The sequence below is a fragment of the Monodelphis domestica genome, chromosome 8, assembly GCF_027887165.1.
Source record: "Monodelphis domestica isolate mMonDom1 chromosome 8, mMonDom1.pri, whole genome shotgun sequence".
Taxonomy (NCBI): domain Eukaryota; kingdom Metazoa; phylum Chordata; class Mammalia; order Didelphimorphia; family Didelphidae; genus Monodelphis; species Monodelphis domestica.
The window spans coordinates 259,116,087-259,133,128 of NC_077234.1; the positions used below are offsets into that span (position 1 = coordinate 259,116,087).

Here is a 17,042-nt window from a genome sequence, read left to right on the forward strand (position 1 = left end):
CTCACTCCCATCCCAGTAGGAAGAAAGAAAACCTTTAGAATGAAGACCCCCTGGGCAATTCAAAAACTTATTGGTGGTAGATCTGATTTCATTGAAATAAAAACTTTTTTCTTGAAAGTAAACCTTTGTGTGTAATATGAAAAGGCCACCTCTAGCATAAAATCACACAAATCCCCCCCCCCAAAGGAATCTTAATTAAAGGAAAATTAATCAACACAATTAGCAACCCTAGCAAAGTTTCAAGATACCAACTAAACCCATACAAAGCAAGAAATAGACACGTAAATTCCATTAAAATAACTGAAGATGTAGGAAATACCTGGGAGTCTACCTGCCCAGACAAACCCAGGAACTATATGATCACAACCACAAAACATTTTTCACAGAAATAAAGTCCGAGCAAAGAACTGGAAAAAAGCCTGAATTGTTCATGAGCAGGAGGAACCTGTCATGAATAAAATTCCCTCTCAAGAGACTGATTCTGGGGTAAGAAGATGTTCATCAATCTCTGTCCGCTTGTCGGTTGGGCCAGCATCATCACCAGTAAAGGCGACATGTAGAGCTGAGATCCTCTTGAAGCCCCACCAACCTGGGAGCTGGCTCAGGCAGCGTAATAAATGTTTTAGGAGCTTCCTTATTCACCTCTTTTGAATATTCCGAGACATTTCTAATTGGTGGGTGGCTGATTAAGGGATGGCCCTTCCACATACTGACATCATGAGGAAAAAGGATGCATTTATTCATTTTTTAATCAAATTCTGTTGAACCAGAAGAGGTCCTTGGGATTTCCAAAGGCAAAGACAATGATGCAGACACAGAAATACACAGTAGCAATTCTCCCTAATATAGAGAACTTGATTCAGGGCCCTTCTACTCCAGGGCCCCCCATGTAAGATTTCATAGAGCACATGAAAACCATTCCTCCCCCGTCCATAGAATGGAAATGGCACGTCTACCTGCATTCACTCACTTATTCAGTGCCGTGCCAGCCAAACTGCTCAAGCCTCATTTCAAGGAGCTCGAAAAATGGCATCCCCGGAAGAACAAAAGGCTGAGACAAGGAAGGGAATAACAAAAGCCATGAAGGGAGGTGGCTTGGCTCTACTGGACTTCAAACTGTATTACGACGGATGTATTAGAAACCATAGACACTAAAGCACTCCATGAAAAGTCATCCGAACGATGCGGTCCTGGCCAGGAACTAGAGTGGCACACAGAGCAGTGGAATCAAGTAGGCGCTCAACACACAGTGGTCAGGGATCGAAACGAGTGTTCGACGAACCCAAAGATCCCCGCCTTGGACAGAGACCACTTTGACACAGACTGCGGGGATAACTGGAAACCGTGCGGCAGAAAGTGGCCCAACCCCTCACTCGGTGCGGATACGTGCTTTAGAAACAGAGAGGAACCGTGAACGAGGAGGGGAACACCAAAGAGCTACCCCTCAGCCCTCTGGATAAGGGGGAAGTGAGGCTCGAACGAGAGAGAGAACATTCTGAAGTGCACAAACTGTGACTACGTTAAATGAAGAGATTTTTCAGAAACAAAATCAATGCAACCCATTTTGAAGAAAGCGCCTCTGAGCGAGGCCTCATTTCTCAGATATACAGAGAACCCAGACCTGTAAGACTACAAAGCATTCCTCAATGGACAAATCGTCAAAATATAGAAATGGGCCGTACGTGGATAAAGAAATCAAAACTCTCTTTAGTCATGTAAAAACCTCCAAATCATTATTAATGAGAGGAATACAATGAAAACAACTCTGAGGAGCTGCCTCACACCTATCAGACAGCTAACACGCCAGGAAAGAGGAACACGCCAATGTGGACAAATCTGGACACTGCTGCACTGTTGGAGCTGTGAAGTGATAGAACCACGTCCAAGGGGCCACCGCTTGAGCGCACTGTGTGAGCCACACTTATGCTTCTGGGTCTGTATCCCAAAGCGATCAGAGATAAGGCAGAAGGACCTACTTGCAGAAGAAATCTGTAGAGCTGCTCTCTTGTGGTGGCAAAGAATCGGAACTTGAAGGGATGTTCATCAGGTGAGTAATGGCAGAACAAGTTGTGGTCTGTGATGGTCATAAAATATGGCTATCCCCTGAGAAAAGCTTTTCATTGGACTATTTCTTAGGACATCTGCAAGAGCTTTGGCCCATGTGTCTAATTTATAACTGCAAACTTTGTAGTGAAAGATGTCATGCAACTTTAACACCAATTCCCAATTTTCTATTGTTTTTGACCAGCTCCCTAGAATATGGTGGAGTTGTGTGAGGTTCATCAGAGATACAGATGTAGAAGTAGGTCCTATTGTGAGAGACTTTGTTTTGGTGATTTTTATTGACAACGTGTATTTGTGTATCACATTCATTCTTGAAGACGTCTCTCTCTCTCTTTTCCCTATCCAGCTGTCCTTTTAAGGAAAGAATTAACAAGGAATGAGAAAAACAGTTCAGCAAACCAAATTAATGACACTCTTTTTGCTTGCTAGTATTTATAATGTCCCCAATCCCTAAGGGCTTCATTTTTACAGCCAAGAGTCGTGAAGGACGTTTTCTCAACAGCTTGTGCAGTGGAATTTTCAGTGACAAGTTTGGGAGTAGTTTACTGTATGGGACCATGACCTGTAATTCAGGAAACATGGCACTAGACTTAGCTATTTCATGATTTAATCTTACAACAGTAGAGTTCTATTGGCTCATTTGAAAAATCGAGGAGATAGATACAATAATTTCCAAAATAGCTTTCCATTCTAAATTGCATATCTTCGTGGCATGAGATTACGTGTTAAAAATAAAACTAACTTCTCAGGGAAAAAACAGTTCTGTTAACTGGTCTGTCTTGTTAATATATTCATCCCAGACACAAACCACACTTTTAAAAAAGAGAATGGCAATCCATTTGATCCTCTGTGGTCTAGTATTTTCCACATCATTCTTGTATGTAATAGGGCCTCATTATAGCAATGTTTATGTTAATTGTACCTAGGCACTGGGCAATGCTCAGATTGGCAAAATGCCTAGAGGAGTAGCCACGGAGCGCGGTTTGTGATGCTTTATGAGTTGACTTTAGCACCATAAAAACAATTCTACTTCTTTTAATAGGATGCTTATGGAAAATTCCATTAGGTTTAAAACTTTTATTTTTAATCCTACTAGTATAAACAACTTTAAAATAATAAAGTAGCTTTTGTTGAAATTTGCTCTAGAATAAAAACTGAAATCTTAATATTATTCTAGTAGAAACTGTCAAAACAATCTTAGCGAGTTATAGATTTTCCAGTATGCTTGAAAATGCTCAAAATACCTGGGAAACAAAGAGATTTATAAATAGTTCTTTCCAGTGATACGTGCCTATACCCTAAATAAATATAATACATTCTACTCACCAATTTGGGAGAACTAAGTCTTAAAAGGTAATGGGCCAGGGACCAAGCAGAGATCCTACATTGGTTTTTTGTCTTCTGGGGAAGCTTTATGGAGGAGAGTGGCTAAATTGTGGGAATATTGGTTATTGTATCATTTGGAGAGATGAGAAGAGGAATTTCTCTCAGAACAGCCCTTTTTATACAGTTCTTCTCGCCGTTTGTTAAGACTATTGCTGGGGAAGATAAAAAAGAAAATAAAACTTGTTCTTGACTTTTGTGATGATTATAGTCTGGCAGATGGAAGGTAGAAACATGAAATTTTATAGCGTAACTATTGCAGAATAAAATATAGAATGAGTAAAAAACAATTAATTTGATTGTAGGAATTCAGAGGAAAGAATGATCCTTCCTGGTACAAAAATGGTATAGTGTAATCCACAGAAATGGGATGAACTATGAAGTCCTTTACAGAAGTGGTCTCCAAAGGAGGGACCATCATCCTGTAAGAAGGCTTGGAGTGGGCAACCAGGCAATCTAGCGGATATTTGAGTCCTGCACCACAGCTCCATGAAAATGGATCTTGGGAGTTGTCTCCACCATAACCCCATCAGCTATTCCACTTTGTGTAGACCAAGTTAGACCTAGTTTAGGCCAAGCTGGTATCAGGATGGAGACTGGAACCAGGTGAGATCCTTGGAGCACATCTGTTAACAAAAAGAGGTTAATTCAGCCCGAACATATGAAGAACTTTCATAACACGGGAAGAATACTCGATTTGGAATGTCCTTGATTCAGTCGAGTATAGCCTTCCTTTCCTGATACTCCTTTAGTTCATTAGAAGCCTAAGCTAGAACCTCCTGTGCTTGTAGACATTTTTATATTCAAATGACCAGAAAGCTCTGTCAAAAAACAGACGTTTCCCTCCCTTGATCCCGTCTCAAGAACAGCAGCAAGGGCGAAGCAAAACAGAACAAAAAGGGGACTGTACAATGGTTTCTTCTAACGTGATCTGTCCAGAGGCCTTGGAAGACCTTCCATGTAGTTTAGACTTGTTTTGTGATGTTGGGGAACCCTGAAGGTTAATACGAAAAATCGTAGCAGTGTAGAAGAAAACTAAAACCAAAACCAAAAGAGGGCAAAAAACCCGGAATAAGTAATGATATGGCGATAGACCTCCTTGAAGGCCTTGATATTCAAGAACGAGGAACAGAAATGCCAAAGACCAGACATTTTGCCTCTGTCCTTAGGAAGAGCTGAATCTGGATCTGAACAGTTTAGTCCCAAGTTATAGATGCTCTTAAATGCTTGTGTTTCCCAGTGATTTTGCCAGTGTAAAGCGATGATGAATAGTGGCAGCAGCAAGAGTGCCATGACTGTGGAGCAGATAATGACACTTCCTATGCAGTGTCCTTTGTCACAGGAGAGCTGCGAGATTATGACCCTCTTACATGCTCCGCCTGGGCCCTCACCTCGTCCGTGTTCTCTGGCCCTCAGCAGCTCCATGCAGGGGATACCAAATCTTTCCCTCTTTGGAGGCTTCTTTTTTTAGTAAGAATGTTGTATTTCACCAACGACATGTAATATCCATTTTCCACGTGAGTTTTCTGAAGTCATGAGATCCAAAGGATCTCCCTCCCTTTCCTCCCCCTTCCCAGAGATGGTAAACAATTTGATATGGATCATTCATGTATTAACATGCAAAACACGTCCATAGTGTTCATTTTTGTAAGAGAATAATCATATCAGCCAACCCCCCAATGAAAACTCAAGTGAACTAGAGTGAAAATGGTGCGCTTTGATCTGCCTCCTGACTTCAGCCGTTCCTTCTCTGTCATGAGGCCTTCAGAGCTCTCTTGACTCCTGAGATGCGTCCAAGGGCTGCCTCTTCTCAGCATCTCCCTTCTGGGGGGCCTGGCCGCCGTGCCACGCCCCAAGAGAGACGCCTCCCAATGGCGATGGCACCTCCTCTTGTTCTCCAGCCCCAACGGCAGGGCGCTGGCACCTCCGCGCTGAGGTGGGGGCCCTGAAGTGAGCAGGAAGCTGTGGCAGAAGCCCAAGCCTCCGAATTAATGAAGCGTCAAGGGGCCCTTTCCATAGAGCGAATCAAGGCCTTTCTCAGTCTGTGTCGTCCTTGTTTCTTTCATCTTTCTATTCTGGCAGGAAAAGGCCAGAACTGCTCTGCTTTGACTGGGACAGTGCCGCCTGCCTCCCATAACAGAAACAGTGGCGTGCAAGTCTCACTTCTTAGAGAGCAGCTGCCCTTGAATGGGCACAACTTCTCTTTAGCAGCCTTTTCTTCCTGCTGAAGGTGTTCAGGCCAGGGTAGGCTGGAGCCTAGTTTGCCTGCTCCCTTCCCCCCCTCCACCAGATCTGTTCTTTGGGCTCTGCTCCTTTCCTTTTTGTTTTGTTGCTTTTCTGTCTAACAGCTCAGCTTCCCTTCTAATTGGACTTCTTCCAACTCCCCCAATTCCTCGCTTTCTGTTACTCACCACAGAGAGCCTCTGGAGAGGGGATCCTGCAGTTAAATGACTTGGATGTAGAAGCACATGTGTGCTCTTCCCTCCCTACTGCTGAATTGCGGCTAGACCTTGTGTAAGTCCCTTCAGTTCTCCCACCTGATGCTCCTCCATAAAGCGAGAGAATCCTCCTTGCACTGATTATTTCCTGGGACTCTTGAGGTGGGCTCCACCCATAGGAGCTAGCATGAGGCTACTATGATAGTGGCCACTACTCTGTGGAAATACTGACCGGCTCCTTTAAATTATTCCCCAAAGGAGAATATTCCTGCCACCCCTGAGGTTGTAGACTGACTATTCCTGAGTGTAGTCGGAGGCACAATAGGATCCTTTTCTTTCTCTTTGCCTCCCGTTTATCATGATCACCGGAATTCTCCTTCACAGTGAAAGAGTACAGAGACAGGATTTCCCCCCAAATAGGAACTTCAGACAGAAACTCTATAGTTTTTGTTGTATAATAGCTGGCTTTTAGGGAGAGCTTTGCCTGCATAGACATTGGCTTTCTTGTAGGTCGCAGTGACTTGGGGATTTGTTTTTGTAGGTAATCTTTAATTTGGTGATTTATGGAATATGAGTTTATTGAGTTCAGTTATTTCCAAGATATCCCAATAATTTACTTAAAAGTGAATAGAACATGTTTTTGATGCTATCATTTGTCTGGAAGGGCTTTTCCCCTGTCTTACTACCTTACCATCTTTTTTCTGGATAGACTCGGTTTCCTTGTTAGACCAAATGGATTTTGTCCCTTTGTCTACCTCGGGGAAGTAGTCCTTGAATGATCTGACTGGCAAAGCATTAAATCTGTATATTAGCGGCTTCCTTTTGTCATTCTTGTTATATTGGTGCAGCCCGGACAGGATCACCAGGAGATTTGTGGGTTGGGAATTGGCTTTGGTAAACGGGCTCCCAGGCATTTTCCACCTCTTCTATTTATTTGAATGAGAGGCCCCTTCCTTTTATTAGCTCTTCTATTTGGTTATTGCTGACGCATGGCTGTGGTTTGGGGATGGGGTGCTTGTTTGGTCCTCTTTCACTTTGCTGAAGCTCAGCACTCCCAGTAAGATCCCTCAGAAAGCATCGTGCCTTCACCAAGGGGGGAAAGTATGCTTTTCTTCTTCATTCATCTTTATGCCCTTTTCTGAGCTAGCCTTTTTAGAACTGCGCAGATAGCAGCAGGGAAAAGGGCGTCCTTCCTTGATTCCTTTATTGACTTAAAAAGTTTGCTTTTAGGAATGTGCATTTCCAAAAAGATCTTCCATGTATGTGAATTGGTATCGGATTGATGGGCACAACCGCATCGGTTGGGATGCTTTTAAGATGAGCCACACGGCGATGGGACAGAATTCTGTCAAACGGTTCAAGAATGGTCAGTCCCCAAGCGAAGCAGTGGAGACAGCCTGCTCTCCGTGGCTTTCCCCTCTCCCCAAGGGGAAATACTGTCTTAGTGCCCAAACTTGAGAAGGTAGAGCAAAAGAAGGGAACTACGCCAGCAACGTTGTTAGTGAATATTGATGAAAAGTGTTAAATCCCAGCACAGAGGGTGGCGTCCATTCAAACCATTTCTCATGATCCAGCCCTATTAGCAAATCATATCAGGATGATGACCTTAGAAATAATGAATCCCGGGATCACGGTGTGGTGGAAGGAGTGCCGGGTGCGGAGCCCTCACAACTTCCTCTGAGCCTCTGCTCTGCTACTTACTGCCTGGCTAACTTGCAGCGAACCACTTCTCCAGGCTCGAGGATCTCTAAGGGCCCTTCCATCTCTTGAACTAGGATCCTCTGGGCTTGCTTTCACAGATTTAAAACCATAAAAATGCAGGGCAGCATCATCTATGCCAGCGTCCTGTTCTGCTTGAGGGGAAGAATGAGTAATCCTGTGCAATAATCCTGCATGAGCAGATTGTAAAGGAGCCCGAGGACAATACCGATGGGGCATTGCATCTTCCAGAGAATCTGAGCGCACAGAAACAAATCCAATCCCTCAAGATCAAGAATAAGCAGAAATTCATTTATCCTCCCAAAAGTCCAGGAGAGAACCTGGGACAGAAGAAAGCAATCCAGAGCTGCCAAGAGAGCAGTTGCCACCAGGAATGGCTTTTGAAGCCATAAAGGAAGCTTGCAAACAATAAAGGAAGTGCCTCAAGCAGATAAAACCTTCCAGTAGTCCTCCAAACTCTGGACACAAGTGAAGCTCTCCAGCCATAGTTCAGTGGTTTGTAGCCAAAGGAAGAGCCTTTGCCCAAAGCTTAGCACTTCCTCTCTTGTTTAATGATTTATCTCAATGACAAAGAGCCTTGAAAAGTCACCTGAATTTTACACTGCTAATAGGCTGACGCCTCCCAAAATACTGAAAACCTAAGAAAGATTAGATCAGGAAAATGTGATTCTTCAGAAGGCTCCTTCCTTCCTTCCTTCCTTCCTTCCTTCCTTCCTTCCTTCCTTCCTTCCTTCCTTCCTTCCTTCCTTCCTTCCTTCCTTCCTTCCTTCCTTCCTTCCTTCCTTCCTTCCTTCCTTCCTTCCTTCCTTCCTTCCTTCCTTCCTTCCTTCCTTCCTTCCTTCCTTCCTTCCTTCCTTCCCTTCCTTCCCTTCCTTCCCTTCCTTCCCTTCCTTCCCTTCCTTCCCTCCCTCCCCAAATCAATCATGCCTCCTGACAAATTTCAACTCCCCCTTTTCTAATGAAATCTGTCGTGTATGAAAGTAGAGACGGATCACTATGGAAATACATTTGATTATGACCGAGTTCATAGATGATTTATTGAGCTAACAGTTACCAAATTGTTGTACCTTTGGATTACTTGATGTTCTGACATGTCTGTGTTCCTGTAGATTGGACTGCTAAGAGAGATCTGAGAATGTAGGATGGAATTCTGTTTGATCTCTTTCATGGAACATCTGTAAAAGTTTACTTGGCATGTGGCAACAATCTCAATTGGGGTGCCTGCTGAGAATAAGAAAGATGTGTGTGCATGTGTATACAAGCTAAAATGGGTTTAGATGCCATATTTGTCCTCCACGTCCTGCCTTTTGTCCTGACAGCACGAAGCATTATATAGTAAATAGATGGAGCGAAAATAAATTCCAATTAAATGTAAAGTTTTAATAGCATCTTAAATTATTACATCATTAATTATTGTTTGAAATATCTGCTTCTAAATGTTTATTTCAAATCAGTGTGAAAATGTCAAATACATATCATAGGAAACACTTTTTCCTAAAGATAGTAATATTTTTCATTAAAAAAAAACATTCAGGGGGCAGCTGGGTAGCTCAGTGGATGAAGAGCCAGGCCTACAGACGGGAGGTCCTAGGTTCAAATCTGGCCTCAGACACTTCTCAGCTGTGTGACCCTGGGCAAGTCACTTGACCCCCATTGCCTAGCCCTTACCACTCTTCTGCCTTGGAGCCAATACACAGTATTGACTCCAAGACAGAAGGTCAGGGCTTAAAATTAAAAAAAAAAAACATTCAGTATTTGAAGAAAATTCTCAAGTCATGATTTGTACTTGAAAAAAGTTTTTTCTCTTGTGTGACCTCTGGATTTTATAGTATTTTTCTTTAATATGCATTTATCTTCTCGAAACTATATTTTATGTGTGAAATATAAGAATCCCTGTGTTACACTTAAGCTTGTTTTCCATTATTTAATACTTAAGGAAGATAAAACTGGGAAAAAAATCTGTCATGCTCGTATTTTTTTAATTCCTTTTCCCCATCTCATACAAAATGGTATTATACATAGTTTATTTAAAACCATCATGTAGATTTTGTCACATTTAAAAACATTTTTGTATTCAAGATATATCTGCATACGTACATATATATATGATTTTAAAGTCAGGTGCTAAATACTTCATTTCTTCTTAGATAGAATGATTAACAGCACCTATAGAGGAAGATTGATGAATAACAGAGCCTATACTAATGTAATTTGATCCTGCACAGAGCCTTTCTTTTTTATCAATTACATACCTTATCTCTCAATTAAGGCTTGCTGGCAAACGTGCTAAAAGGCGTACATTTTGGCCATGATGGAATGACTTGATCAGCGGTGGAACGTGAGAGAATATTCACAGAGCTTTCTGTTTCTCGTGGGTTTAGCTCTTGGAATTTGTCCTAAGACGCTTCCCTCTTCTACAAAGCTATTTGGGTAGAAACCACCTCTGGGTGCCTAGTTTTCTCTTTCCTGCTTCCTCCCACCTCCAAACCCCCGCCTCCTCCACACCTTTTGAAGAAGAAACAATTATCTTCATTAGCATAAAGCAAACCTGTTTTCTGAAGGCTAAACAAGCGCCAGGGATCTGGTGCCGACCGGCCTTGCCTCCGGGAGCCTGACATACACACAGCTGACGCCCCTCTCCCGCTCAGCCAGCTCCGATGGCGTCCTGTCGTCTCCAGCATTCAGTAGAAGACCCTCGTTGGATTTCGAAGCTCTGTACCATGACTCCTTCCTGCCTTTCTGGCTTGCCCGTCCATTAGTCCTCCCTCTGTGGTCCCTCGCGACTAGAGTGCCCACTTCGGCCAGAAATGTTTCCCGGCCCACCAAACCCCCCCGGACTACCTTCTGTCTTTGAGTCAGGGCTAAAGATTGGTTCCGAGGCAGAGGAGAAGGACTGGCTGGGCAGTGAGAGTTAAGTGACTTAGCCAGAGTTCCCAGCCACAAAGGGTCTGAGGCCAGATTTGAACCCAGGACGCCCATCTCTAGCCCTGGCGCTCAGTACTGAGCCGCGGAGCTGCCCTTCCCAAAGAGATCAGAGGGTGGAGGACGAGCACCTGCAAAGATGCACCCGGAAAGGGTGTCCATGACGTGGGGATGGCTGTGCACGCTGCAGAGGAGGGTTTACTGGAGAACTCTTGTGCCCTAAGAAGAGGTGGAGAGGACGGCCACTAAAAACCCTGGAAAGGTGTGTGCCGGGAAGCCCCCCGACGGGAGGACCAAGAGAACACTGGACCCAGGAACAGGGATCGCGTATAGTGATCAGCGGCGAACGACTTCCCCTCTCAGAAGACGGCTCCAAGAGATTCAAGGTGGAAAGATGCAGAAGGAGCCCTGGCGGACTGCATTTGGTACGGGAGGTTTTTCTCCCGGAGGGAATGTGTCTTCCTTGCCAGCATTAAGAACATGGAAATATGTGATGGTGCGGTAGTGCCTATGGAGCTCACATTCCCTTTGCAGTGGGTGGGGAGGAGCCAGAGAACATAGATGGCGAAATGTCAGAAAATGACCATTAAAATAGTTCCAGAAGGCGCTGGTAAAGTCGTAATGATCACAGCAACGGAGCTGTTTTTCAGCAGTCTTCATAGCAACGCTCTTACTTTCTTCGGTCAGGAAGCTCGTACTGTATGTTAGTTACGGGCCCCGGAATTACACGTACAAGCACAAAGAGAGAGCCCCTGCCTTAAACGGAGTGTGTAGTCTAATGCCTTAAAGGAGGACGGAATAGGATTGAGGGAGCGGAGTAGGGGTCCCTGTGGAGGCCCTTTACTCAGAGATTCTAGGAAGAAAGGATTGCATCTTTGCCAATCTGTTGGGGGTGGGTGACGTAGAACCGGAGAGTTGCTTTAATGGGCATTTCTCCAATTACCAGTGGTTTGAAACATTTCACATTTGCTTACTGATACCTTGGATTCTTATCTTTTAAAGCTCCTATTTGTAGCTTTTAACAATTTAACTTTTGGGAAATGACTAATTTTTTTTTAATGGAATCAGTTCTTTTATTTATTTTGGAAATGTGATCTCTGTATTCTACATGGGCAGATTTTTCCATTCATTAATTGTTTCCCTTCTAATCTAAGCTTCATTGCTTTGTTTTCGTAGAAACTTGAATTTTATATCATCAAAATTGTCCATTTTCTTTTTCTGATCCTTGGTTTTCTTGGTTTGGTCATGAACTTGTAATGGATTTGTATGTGTTGTAGCAGAGAGGGAAATTAGTGAGAGCTAATAAGGGAAATCAAAAGATGTCACACCAGGAAGCAGTTTGAAGGAAGGAAGCTGATTGCTGAGCACCTCCTTACTTCCTGCTTTCTCACTAAGCAACCTAATGAAGTTTTCCTCACAAATGGTGAATCAGTTCCTCCCTCTAATAACAAAACAGAGAACAGTTTCTTTAGTTAAAAGGATCTATTTATTCTCTTGGGGGGAAGGAAATAAGGGGAAACTGGGAGAGAAGGAAAGGGTTTTTCCCCCTAATTCTAGTTTGTATCACTTGTTGAAGGCTTTGATGTAAGTCTCTTCAAAAGGAAAAGGAAATTCTTCCTGAGGGAAGATGGCAGTAACCCTGCTGAGGTCTTTTCTGGGCAAGACTATCTTTTTACTTCAGCCTAGGCTAGAAGTAGAAAGGTAACAGCCAGAGAGAAGATGAAATGGTCTGTCTTCAGAGCACTCCCAGGCAGAATTGAGTCCAGAGTAGCTGGGGGCCAACTGTCCCCTTCCTCCGGCTTCCATGGAATTCGCTCTCTCCTCCCCCTTGGGTCTGGCTCCCATTATTTTCTTGAGCTCTTCTCCTTTGCATGTCATTTCTTCTGCCTGGGCTCAGGTCTCTCAATCACTGTATTTAGTAGCTGCTCCCAGATTTGTTGTGACTCTACCAGAATTTACTTTTCTTCAAAGCAGAAGTCATTGAGTTTTTATCTTTCTATCCCTAATGCTTAGCTTTACGCTTGCTCAGAGTAGTCACCTAATAAATGCTTGTCAATTGATTAATATTTTTAATTATATGTCCTGCCATTGGCTTGGAAGCATCTTGTTAAACTTTGAGTTCTCTCTCACACACGCGCGCGTGCATGCACACACACGCACACACACACGTGCACACACATGTGAACACGCACACACATGTGCACACATGTGAACACGCACACACACACACGTGCACACACGCACACACACACACAGAGCTCATCTTTTTTTTCCACTTCAGAATTACTTTTCTTTGTGTCTTCAGAATTTCATTTTTGACAATGCTTCATCATCCTGGGCTGGCTTCTCTTTTAGAATTGTAACAGATGGGACACTCTTCGTCCTGGCGCTGAAGTTCCAAAGCAACAAGAATTAGTGCAGAAGATCAGGAGGATCCTGGACCCAGCACGTATAAACAAACTGATTCTTGGTTTCCGCTAGCTGGGTCTCGCGACACATGATGGAACGCCCCATCTCCAGCAGCCTTCAGATTAGGTCATTAGAACCCTGCGTTGAATGGTAGCCATCACAGTTTAAGTAGTGTGGAGAGATGGAACTGCAGCTTTCTTTTCTTTTGCTTTGCCGAAGCATTTCTATCTTCCTCCATTTGTCTCTCATAAGGAAAAAGAGGAACAGCATCCCTTTGCCTGTCTTTTCTCGAAACTTCCAGAGCTCATCTCACCAGTTCCAGAATGTGTTCTTGTGGTCCGTCCCAAGTGGCGACATAGAGCGATCGCTGCCTGCCCTCCTCTTTTTTACTCAGCGGTGCTTCCTCCTTTCTTTGGTCAGAACCACGGCCAGAACCGCATTGACCCATTTGGCCTCTTTGAGTTTTCAGAAATGAAATGATCATTGACCGGCCCCCAAATCATCTTAAGTCCTCATTCCCCCCTTTGAGCCTTTGACCATTATTTCTCTAGGCCAAGTTTCTAAAAGTGTCTCTCTTGTCCAGCTGACCCCTCTGAGATGAACTTTGATGACTCCGTTTTCATGGTGATCATTTCCACTACGAATCAGGGCATCCTTGTCTGGGCGTAAATAAGTGATGGGGAAAATGTTAATAATGCACAGGAAACAGACGTCTGTCTCCTGCCCTTGATGGCAAACCAGGTAGTAGACACGCGTCCAGTAGACGGCAGTATCATCTGGCTCTTTGCATTCGTTGGTTCTCCAACTTCCAAGAGCCACGTTTTCCTTTTCCGGATGTCTGCGTTTCTTTCTTGGTTGCATTTGTGTCCGTGTACGGTGCTCACTCTTCCATCCCCTCTTGCCTTCCCCATGCTGTGCCACTTGGGGCTCTTCCCCACCCAGGCTCATGTTCCCAAATCCCGGAAGGTGAGCTCTGAGCTCGCATTCATATCAAGAAGCTGATGGTGTTGCGTCAGGGTTGGTGGTCTGGAGAGGGCCTCCTCCCTCATACGAGAGTGACTTCCTGCTTCAGATCACAGTGTCCCGGGCGATTAAGCGTGGCAGGTGCCCTCGTTTCCCAGCACAGAGCTCGGAGCACTGACTGAAGTCCTCGGCGAGACGTTGGAAGCAGGGTTGATCGTTGTTACGGAGGGCTTGGGGAGGATCAGAGGTCCTTTACTGATGAGGTGGGCTCCCTGCAGGAAAAAGAGGGTGGTGATAGGTGCAGGACCTGGGAGACAGCAGGGTGAGCAGCGTGGGTGTCCGGGTTGTGGATCCACAGAGGAGCCCAGTAGAACAGGAGCCGCCGTGGATTGGGATGGTGAGAGCTACAAGGACTAAAGGTAACCATGAAGGGGAAGAACAGTTTCAGGAGAAGGTAGAGGACCTTTGGAAGGTTAGGCTTTTCTGGTTAGAGAAGAGCATTTCTGAGCTCAAAGCCTAATGGAACAAAGGATTTTCATCTAAATCCAGGTTCTGATGCTTTCTTCCTGTGCGACCGTGGGCCACTCATTCAGCTCCCCGTGCTTTATTTTCCTAATCAGCACTGAGCCCGAGGACGTCTAGGATCCTTCGCTCTGGGATTATCCTACCATGATAAGTTTTTGTTCAGAAGAGAATCATAGGAAGTCAGGTGATGAGAAGGGAAGCTAGAGTTTTGACTGGAAAAGTTTTGAGGACCATGGCAGAGAAGCAAGCAGAATAAATGGTCAGAACCAGGAGGGAGTGGTGAGCGCAGAGTCTGGTCTCCTTGATAGGCAATTTCCTCAAAGGGAATTCCTTGTACCCGGGAAATTCAGGGTCTAACCCAGGCCAAGAGAGAAGTGTAGCCCTAAATGGCCAGCTTGCAGCATGAATTGTGTCAACAGACGCAGTCAGCAAGAATTGGTTTTCAGCTCTAAGAGTGGGCCAAGAACACCAGAGGCTCCTGGGTGATGGGGAAAAGAATCCTTCCTGGAATGATCGTGTCCGGTGAGGAGAGTCAGTGACAGATCCACGGCGTGCTTCAGTGCTGAGACAAGTGAATGAGAAGATGAGGAAAAGACAAAGGAGAGTTTCGCTTCAGGGACGAGGGCGCTAACACACGTCCATACACGACGTACGTGTCTACAGGTAGCCGCAGTATCAGGCCCTTCACGAGGGCTGCACGGGCCTTGAATGCCGACCAAACGCCTGCTTCTCTTACCGTTTCCAGTCGAGCTGGAGACACTTGAGCGACTCGTCCTTTTATTAGGCTATCGATTTTGGTACTTGTCTTTGGCAAGCTCTAGTCCAGCTTGACCGTCCGCCCGCTTCAGGATTCATTCAAAAGGCCTCGATGGATCCCTCATTCTGCAGATCAGAGTAAGTGCGATCATCCAGCCTGTCCCGAGGAACTGCTGCAGAAAGCTGAGGAGCACAAGGGAGTTGGGAGGCCAAAGACTGGTGCTTTATAAGGCAATGGGCCGGACGCCACTGCACCTCCCTGGGCTCGGAGACGACCCAGAAGGGGAATGGCGGGACCTTCAATGTGAGGCGGGCCGGAATTAGGTGGGGGCAGCCAAGTGCTCATTTCTGGTTCCATTGGAAACAGAGAAGGCTCAACCTATGGCCGTGGTGTGGAAAGTGGCTTCCCTCCTCCCCCCACCCCCTGCCCATAGTAGGAACTCGGCGGCCCAATAGGAGAGGGAGTTACGCAGGAGATTAGGGGAACGAACCAGCTATTAAGGGCTAGAAAACACCATTGAATGTTTTAAATCTGTGTTGAAGAAATCTCGTATTCTTGAAATGTCCTGACTTGTTTCTACCATTGCTCTCTGAGATTTCCTGACAGTAGAGAAAACCGTTGGGTTTCTTTTCTGGAAGAGCTGAGTCTAAAGCCTGGGCAAGTCACTAATCTCTGGGGCTTTCAGTTTCCTCATCTGTGAAACGGGGATAAATAATAGCACCTACCAGGATGGGTGTGAGGAGAAATGAAGTCATAGTTATATTTTGATTTGCATTTCTCGAATCAGGAGGGATTTAGAATGCTTTTTCACGTGCTTCTTGATCATTTTGATTTCTTCATCTGAGAACTGCCTATTCATATCCCTTGATTGCTTGTTGATTGGGGAATGGTTTAGTTTTTTGTACATTTTACTTAGTTCCTTATATATTTGGGAAATTAAACCATTGTCAAGATTTTTGTTATTAATTTCCCCCCAGTTTGTTGTTTTCTTTCTAATTTTGGTTGCTGTGGTTTTGTTTGTACAACCCCTTTTTAATTTGATATAACCAAAGTCGTTCATTTTACACTTTGCAATGTTCTCTATCTCTTCCTTGGTCTTAAATTCTTTCCTTTTATACAGATCTGACAGCTATACTATGTTCATCTAATTTATTTATGATTTCCCTCTATATTTGAGTCACATGCCCATTTTGAATTTATCATGGTATGAAGTGTTAGATGTTCAGCTGAACCTAATTTTTCCCATACTTTTTCCCAATTTTCCCAGCAGTTTTTTGTCAAATAGAGACCTCTTATCCCAAAAGCTGGGACCTTTGGGTTTGGCAAACACTAGCTTTCAGAGGTAATTCACCCCTAGTCTGTTCCTTTGATTCTCCCTTCTGTCTCTTAGCTTGTACCATATTGCTTTGATGACCACTGCTTTATAGTAAGTACAGTTTAAGATCTGGTAATGCTAGGCCCTCTTCACATTTTTTTTCATTATTTCCCTTGATGCTCTTAATCTCTTGTTCTTCCAGATGAACTTTGTTATAATTTCTTCTGATTTTATAAAAAAGGTTTTTGGTAGTTTGATAGATATGACACTAAGTAAATTAATTTGGGTAGGATGCTCATTTTTATTATGTTAGCTCATCCTACCCATGAGCAGTCGATGTTTTTCCAGTTGTTTAGATCTAGTTTTAGTTGTGTACAGTGTTTTGTAGTTGTGTTCATATAGTTCCTCTGTTTGTCTTGGCAGATAGATTCCCAAGTATTTTATATTGTCTAGGGTGACTTTAAATGGAATTTCTCTTTCTAATTCTTGCTGCTGAACTGGGTTGGAGATATTTTGTCAAAGGCTTTTCCTGCATCTATTGAGACAA

General features: G+C 44.2%; 1 protein-coding gene across 20 annotated transcripts in view; it reads left to right on the forward strand.

The window, feature by feature from the left end:
* Positions 1–17,042, forward strand: part of ROBO1 (roundabout guidance receptor 1) — a 1,078,784-nt gene that overhangs the window by 889,405 nt on the left and 172,337 nt on the right. The window lies entirely within an intron of this gene.